The sequence below is a fragment of the Phocoena sinus genome, chromosome 2 (assembly GCF_008692025.1).
Source record: "Phocoena sinus isolate mPhoSin1 chromosome 2, mPhoSin1.pri, whole genome shotgun sequence".
NCBI lineage: Eukaryota > Metazoa > Chordata > Mammalia > Artiodactyla > Phocoenidae > Phocoena > Phocoena sinus.
This window is the reverse complement of record NC_045764.1, coordinates 167,831,080-167,839,614: the sequence shown is the minus strand read 5'-3', so window position 1 is coordinate 167,839,614 and position 8,535 is coordinate 167,831,080.

Below are 8,535 nucleotides of genomic sequence, written 5' to 3'. Positions count from 1 at the left end.
ATTAATACTTCCCGGAGCATGTATTAAGTAATTCCACACCACACTTTCACTCCCCTGCCCCAGGCACCAGGCTAGGCTCTTGAATAGACAAACATCTGTATCTTCCAAGTGCATATCATTTACTAGTTGGGGAATTTGGGGTCAATCAAGACTCAAAGAGCCATAATAATAAAAGCTAATTTTTACCGAGTACTTACTGTGTATCCAGCATCATCCAAAACTCTCAAACTGGGCTTCCCTGGTGGCGCAGTGGTTGAGAGTCCGCCTGCCGATGCAGGGGACACGGGTTCGTGCCCCGGTCCGGGAGGATCCCACATGCCGTCCGGAGCCTGTGCTCCGCAACGGGAGAAGCCGCAACAGTGAGAGGCCCGCGTACTGCAAAACAAAACAAAACAAAACTCTCAAACTATATTATCTTAATTTTCTCACAACTAGTTTACGGCGGTAGGTCCTATTATCCTTGTTTTACAGACAAGGAAACTGGGACACAGGGAAATTAAGCTACTTGCCCACATTGACCCAGCACACAGTGGGATTCAATCCCAGGCGGCCTGACTCCAGAGCTGGGTTTGAATTTGCTCTGCTGAGGAACAGTGCCCGTGTTTGCAGGGGCTGTGTACTCCCGGTGCCTCTTTTTGCACTTGGAGAGTTTCTCCTCTGTGTTTTTACAGCCAAGGAAGCTAGAGAGGTGACAGGCACAGCGAAGTGCTACTCAGCCAGGAAGAGGCTCAGCTGGGGTGGATCCCAGACTTCTGACTCCTCATCCAGTGCTTGGTCCAGACTGTGTTAGGTAGGCTTCACTCGCTGGAGGAATGACTGAGCCAGGTGTGGCCCCTGCAGGTGTGGGCGAGGTGTCTTTGCTGAGGAGAGCCGGGAAGGGCCTGCGAGGGCACTGCCTGGGGCCTGGTCTCAGGCTTAACCCTGGTCAAGCCCACATCTGAGGCATCTGGGGCTTCCAGAAGGAGGGCTTCTAGGAAGCCTCATGCTGGGCCATACTAAGCCCTGGGCCTTTGGCCCATCTCCTTCTCTCCCCAGGCCACAGCAGCTCCAACCCAAGCCAGCACTGGCATGTGCGAGGAGCGCTGAGCTGGAGTTCACAGGCAACCCTGAGTCCCAGGCTGGCGCTAGACTCTGCCGCTCACTGCTGTGTGGCCTCAGGTGACATCCAGGCCCTCTCTAGGCCACTGATTCCTCACTCAATGAAGGGATCGGACAATGTAGGCCATTAAAAGAAGATTTTAAAATATATTTTTACTATTGAAGCTTTTAAACAAAAACACAATCTTACCCAGAATCTCAGTATATGGAAACTTTCCTCAACTGGGGCTCAAATGAGCAGGGAAAATGTAATCTCTTTAGTCTGTAACTAATCAGACATCTTCCTGAGCTCCCTAAAGTCTGGTTAGAAGAGAAAGAAAGCTTCCAAAGAGTTCAGCCAGTTTTCAAGCTGAGATGGAGCTGCAAATGTGAACAGTCTCTGTAGGGGCCGCCCCCTGGCTCGGTGTAAGCGTGTTCTTTCTGGAATGAATCTGCTCTCCTCTACCTGCTCCGCTTCTGCCTGGCCTCCAGGTGTCTGGGTTGGGGGGGTGGGGGGTGGGTCGGGGGATGGCTGTTATGACTTCACAGGTTTGGAGAGGGGTGTCTTGTCCCCCAGGAAAGGACCTGAGCACCTGGGTGCTGGACACCCCCAGACTTTGGGGCTGGGCTCTGTGGCCCCTGTGACTCATGGCCTGGCCTTTCTCAGGCTGGTCAGACCCAGAGAGCTCTCGCAGGTTGACCCCATTTTACTCTCTACAATGTGCCCACCTTTCTCATCCCCTCTCTCCCCCACTTCCCCACTTCCCCAGTACATGAGCATAAGAGGCTGGCTCCAAGAGCCCAGAACCTTCCCCATTTTTCCCACCTCTAAGCCTCTGCTCCTCCTGGAATGTCCTTTTCACGGGCTTCACTTGTCAAAGTCCCCCATCCTTCAAATTCTGGCTCCTCCTCCATGAAGCCACCCAGATTGCCAGGCTGGTCACGAATTCCTCTGAATTTCCACTACATCATCTCTGGCCTTCTGTGGTGCTGACCCTTTGCAGCTGTGATTTGGAGGGGGCAGTAGGACCTGGTAATTACAAGTAGGAGCAATGGCATGAGGTATGTATTTGTGTTGTGCTTGCCATGGCAATGCTCCTTGAGAAAGGCATACCTCTGTTTCCTCATCTGTAAAGTGAAGGTATTCATACCCATCTCAAAGGGCATTCGGGAGGACTCAATGAGATGATCATGAAAAGCACCTGACACTGTACTTGGTATCCAGTAAGTGCCCAATACATGTGGGCTTTGCCTGGTACTTACTGGGGCCTGAGTCTTGTTCAACTTGTGTGGCGAAGCCTAAAGAGGACAGGCAGGGATTTGCATGTGGCAGGAAGGAGCCCCAAGGAGGTTTGTGTCTTTGCCGGAAAGGAGGGTCATCTGCCCTCTCCCAAATCCATGTCCGGAGACTATGGTGGGAGGATCCCAGGCAGCTGTACCCCTGTTGGCAGGAGCCGTTTCAGTGCAGACCCACCTTCTAGTGTTCTTTACGTTGTGCTGTTTCACGCACCTGACCTTCTCTGCTCTGCGAGCTGCAGGGTGGGGTGCTCTGCAGGACCCCCAGCTTGTAAGTTGGTTCACCTGCTCGCAGGGTGTCAATGCCGTCCTCCTGGCTGCCCCCTGCCCCTACCCTTCGCATCAGAGCCTGCAACTTTGAGCTGAAAACTTGGTTGAGATACAACGTGTGTGCTGTTTCACTGCTGGGAAGGATGAGATAGAATCAGATTCCCCCTCCCCCTCCCTCACTCCGGGTCGCAGAGCTGTGGGCCAGCGCTGGAGTCAGTGGTCTACCCTGGCTCCCACTCCTAGGGGCATTGTTGAGAAAGAGGATTTTATTTTTAAGAAAAGTTCTTTCCGGAAAGAACAATGGAACTTGGGGGATTAGGGAATTGGGAGTTGGGGCTGACTGAATAGGGAGAACTTTCTGGAATTAGGGAAGGGGTGGAAGCAGGTGTCCCGGAACAAGAGGAAAGGCCTGTGTTCCCTGGGGGAACGCTGGACGCTGGCCTGGCTGGCCAAGACCCCTTTTGTCCCTCCATCCAAGGTGCGTGTATGTTTGGGCAAAGACTGTGGCCACAGAACAAAAGATCCCTCACTCAACATTCAGCAAAGACTTATTGCACATCTACTGTGTGCTGGGCACCGACTATGCAGATCTGTGCACAAAACTGACAGAAGTCGCTGGCCTCGCTCAGCTCCTGCTCTGGTGGGGTGGTGACCTCCGGCTCTCTGCACTGAATCTGTTGTCCAGACCACACAACCCGTATAGGGTGCGGGCAGGACAGGAGGGAGCCCCTTGGATGACTGAGATTTAATTTTCCACCAGGAGACACAGTGAGAGTTAATTTGTGGGGGGCGGAGGGGGGGTGGGAACAAAAGGAATGTACCTGCCAGGCTGCTGTGGCTTTTCAAATGAGGCAAGAAAATCTGGAAGAGAAATAACCTTACAAGGCTCAGTTATACCACATCACAGCTCACTTTTCAGTTTAAACATAACCCACAGCCCTAGGAGGCTAATAGGTAGGCCAGTTTTCCAGCCAACTGCCCATTTGTGGGTTCCTCCCAGGCCTGGGTTTTGAAAGCTAACGTTTCTCCAGTCTGGGTAGCAAATGCTCATAGCCCACACAGCCTCCTGGGCTGCGCAGGGAATACTCCCAGCTTCCATGGGAGGAGAAAGCGTTGGGTACGGTTGACAGAAAGCCAAGACCACTGGGGGGTCCTGGGCTTGGCAAAAGGCTCCTGTCCCCGCCCCATCCTCACCTCCTTGAGGCGGGACAGAGAGCCTTGCCCCTGAAGGAGGCTGGAACATGTCCTAGCTAAAAGATCTGGGGCAGGTACATGACCTCTGTGATGGGCAGCCTCTAATGGCCCCCAACAACCCCACCTCCTGTGTTCATGCCCTTGTGTGATTCCCTCCCCTGGAGCACGGGCTGGACCTAATGACTTACTTGTGACAAACAGAGTACAAGAGTGATGGAGTGTCATTTCTGAGACTAGGTTACCCAAAGACAGTGGCTTCTGTCTGGCTCACTGTCTCTTCTCTCTTACTTGCCATGCTGTAAACTGCCCTATGGGGAGGTCCGCAGGACAAGGAGCTGAGGGAGGCCTTCGGCCAACAGCCAATGAAAAGTTGAGGGCCTTAGTCCAACAGGCTATGGGAACTTCATCTGCCATCAGCCATATGAGTGAGCTTGGAAACCAATTCTCCTCCGGCTGAGCCTTCAGATGAAACCACAGCCCTGGCTGACAGCTTGATTGAAGCCTTGTGGAGAGATGCTGAGCCAGAGGACCCAGCTAAGCCATGCCCAGATTCCTGACCCACAAGAATAATGAGGTAGTTAATGTTCATTGTTTTAAGCTAAGTTTTGGGGTGATTTGTTATGCAGCAGTAGATGACTGATACAGCCTCTCTTGCTCTCAGCCTCAGTCTGCTCCTCTAGGAAGTGGTGTTAATGATACTCACATCTCCGGGTCATGGTGTGGGTGAAGCCAGCTCTGGGGTTACTTCCTCAAGCCCCCACTGGATGCAGAGTGGATGCTCCACAGCACCATCCCTTACTACTGCTTTAGTCACAGAAATCGATGTCTAACTGCAAACTCTGCAAGTGCTGGGAAGGAAGAGAACAGGGTGCTGTGGGACCAGTAACCCAGGGCTCTGGCCTTGTTCACGGGGAGAGAGAAGTCTTCTCAGAGGAGGTGAATTTTGACTGAGGTCTGAAGGCTGAGTTGGAGGAGGGTTCATTTGTCCTTCTTTTCCCTGTCTCCAGCCTGTTAGTCTCTTTTTTAGCACTTTGTGATTTCCTGTCCTAGTATTTATCACAGTTCATCACCATTAATGTGTGTCTGCCTTGGGGAAGCTCCAAGCAGGTGGGGACCAGGTCACCACAGCACACCAAGTACGTGAGAGAGTGCCTGGCACATAGTAGGTGCTCCAGAAAACTGAACTGAATGAATGAGTAGGCACAAGCAAAGACCAAGGGAAAAAGCACTAGAGACAGAGGGAATGGCATAGGTGATGATCCAGGGAGAGGAGCTGGTGAATTCTAGGAACTGGGAGAGGCCCGTCAGGCTGGTGCAAGTCAAGAAGGGGAAAGTGGTTCACATCAGCCTGGAGAGGGGGTCAGGACCAGGTCATGCAGGCCTTGAGGCCTCAGGTAGGGGTTTGTCTTGAGGATAATAGGGAGCCTTGGAAGGGGCAGGAGGGAGGGTGGACACAATCAGATGTGCTTTTTTGAGAGATCCCTGTGGCTGCTATGAGGAGAATGGGTTTCGAGAGGGTGGGGGTGGAAGCAGAAGACCTGAAGGCCAGAGATGAGAGGGCTAGGGCCTAGGGTGGGGCACAGACATGGGGGAAGCGGACAGTACCCAGGGGCAGACGGTAACATGACAGGACCTGCAGTGGCTGGATGTGGGGCAGCAGGAGAGAGAGGGTCTGGGGTGGTGCCACAACAGCACAGCCTCCGTTAGATTCAGCAGATCTCAGAGCTGAGTGAATCCCCAAACTACCATCCCCCAGGACGTGAAAAATGGAGAAGTTCAGGGCTGTGATCCCTGGAAACTCTAGACCCCTGGAGAGCAAAGCTCAGAAAAGCTTCGCCTTGGAGGTGTTGGTAAAAGCTTCTTGAAACTCGAACTTTTGTTTACAGATGATGGAGGTTGTGTGGGGTAAGTGCTGGCTCCCCAGTCCAGGTCCTGGGGGGCCCCCAGCTCTGCCAGGCAGAGCTTGAAGTGCTGCATAAACACTGAGCAGCTTCCTGGATCATCTGTTTTCCTCAAAGATTTTGACAGGGAAGAAAACATGATTTTTCTGTATAAGAACAAAGTATTATGAAATAGAAGGCAAATTGACTAACATGAAATTTTCAGATGAGAATGCAAAAGTGCAAAAATATTTGGTCTCCCTCAGGTCTGAGTACCAGGCCCCTGAAAGTCTGAGTAAACTCTTCTCTGCCACTGGACATATTTGGCGGGAGGGGGGTGGGGGGAGTTCTAGGCTTTGATCAGGACAGGTGCTCTAACTTTGAGGTCAGCCAGACTTGGGCTCTGCCACCTGATTGCTGTGTGACCTTGAGTGAGTTACTGCACCTCTCTGAGCCCAGGTATCAGTTTCAGTTGCCCACGAAAGACCCTGCCACTCCCATACTTCAAGCAGTTGTTCCTCGCAGACTAGCTTTCCAACTCTCACAATTCTCACCTTTTTGCCAGTTGCTGAAGGAGAATTAAAATTTGTTCATCTTCTAAGTGGCAGCATTTTGCCTAGAATAATTTCTTATATGAGATCACAGGAAATAGACAAATGAAATCAATCATTGCAGGAATAAACAACTGTAGGTATTCCCACTCCCCCCACTATATCTTATGCAAGACTTTATAGTAAAATCCAAACTGTATAAAGGTCTTAGATGAACTTTTTGAAATCTTTTAAAATGATGTGCTACACTATTCGGTATGAAAGAAAAAAAAGAGAAAATTTGAAAGTTCCCAACCTTTGGATCAGCCATCTTTATAGATATCATGTGATCTTATTTTTAGTCAGAGCTTCCCAAGTCCATCCTCCAGAGCTGGTGATAATCTATCCAGCCATTGTGTATAAACTAGTAATCGACAGAAATACACACACACACACACACACACACACACACACACACACACACATACACACACACAGGGGTCAATCATGTTTTTCTATTCCTTTCCATTTCATCCATCCCAACTCCACATGTTAAAGGCCAGTGAGGACTGAAAAAGCCCTGTGGGCCTGTGTGGCTTCACTCACCCCAGATCAAGTCTCTGCTGGCTCCAAAGAGGTGGACACTGTCTGTCACAGGCTCCAATGTGGGCACTGGCTGTCCTGAGGCCCCCTCCTTCCTCCTTCTTTGGAACAGCCCAGGTGACTGGCTACAGCATTCCTATGATTTATGATGTTATGGAGAGGGGAGAGAGGGAGCTCTTCCCCTAATAATTCCCTTGGAGGACTCAGTAAACCCTTGCCTGGCTTAGCAAGGCTCACCTTACATGACTGCTGGGGAGACAGCTCATCCTGGAAAGTGGCATGGCCCCAGGTATCCATCGGCATCGATTCATGGGACGTGGATGACCCTGAGGGCCAAGTGGTAGCCAAGATTCCTCTGTCCCCCCAAATATCCGTCACTTTGGGCTCCTACATGGTCCTTATAATTTTTCACTTAGAGATTCACTCCTTTGCTTAAGACTTTCGTTCATTCGTTCCTTCCTTCCTTCCTTCATTCTTCATTTACTCAGAGGATATAAGGATGCAATCATTCAACACATATTTCTTGAGGGCCTATGCCACAATGGGTACTGGAATATGTGGCTAAGACATAGCTTTTCTTCCTGAGAACTTCTCCTTCCAGTGGGGGAGATACAAATGTAAACAATTAAGTGACACCTATAAGGAGGTAATTACTCTTGAGAGCCTTTTACAAGGGGGTGGCAGCCAGAGGCGGGCTCTACTCGTTCTGCGTGGGGCAGAGGCAGCTGGGGAGGCTTCATGAAGGAGGTGAGGCTGGAAGTGGATAGGGAAGGGACGGGGGCAGGGAAAGAAAGTCAGGGCAGAAGGAACCTCCCTCGAAGCACACATGGACCGTGTGCAGCTCTCAGTGGGAGCCCAGGTGGCTGATTGGCGGGCTAGAGACATCGCCCCTCCCAGTTCACAGACAGACACCCCTCCCAGACCCCAGGAGAACCCTGATGATGAGAGCTGGTGCTGTCCTCGGGAGTTCCACCTTCACCTGAGGGTGATGCCAGGCTTGCCTCAGAGCAAATCAGACCAGTGCTTTACTGTGCACATGGATCCCCAGAGGATCTTGTTAAAATGCAGGTTCTGCCTTTCTCACAAACTCCCAGGTGATGCCCATGACGCAGGTCCCCGGACCACACTTTGAGTAGCAGGGATCTATAGTAGCACACTCTCCCTTGATTCCACCTGAGAACTTGATTCCACCTGGATTTGAACTTAAGCCATTGACTCCTGACTCTAGTTCATGATTCATACCCATGTCCCCTTCAGCCCGCAACATCAGCTCTGAAAGGAGACAGATGTGGGGCCCGCCCCCTGGGCTGTGCGACCTCAGGCAAGCCTTCAACCTCTCTGAGCCGCCATTTCCTCATCTGCAAAATGGGACAGTCATTCTCACAGGGTGGGCATGAAGGCTGCAGGAACAATGACGAGCTTAGCCGAGGACACGGCACACAGCAAGCGTCCAGTGCATGTCAGTGCTTGCCAAACTGTTTCCAGTTACATCGTTCCATCTGGAGCCCGATGGACTTGAGTTAAATGTCCCGGCTCAACCACTGAGTGGCTGTGTGACCCCAAGGTCACAGAACTGCACTGAGCTGCAGCTGCCCCTTCTGTAGAATAGAACTGGGAAACTGCCACTTTCTAGATCATGCGTTGTGGGGAGGACCCAGTGAGGTACAGTGGCCCAAAAGCAGCAT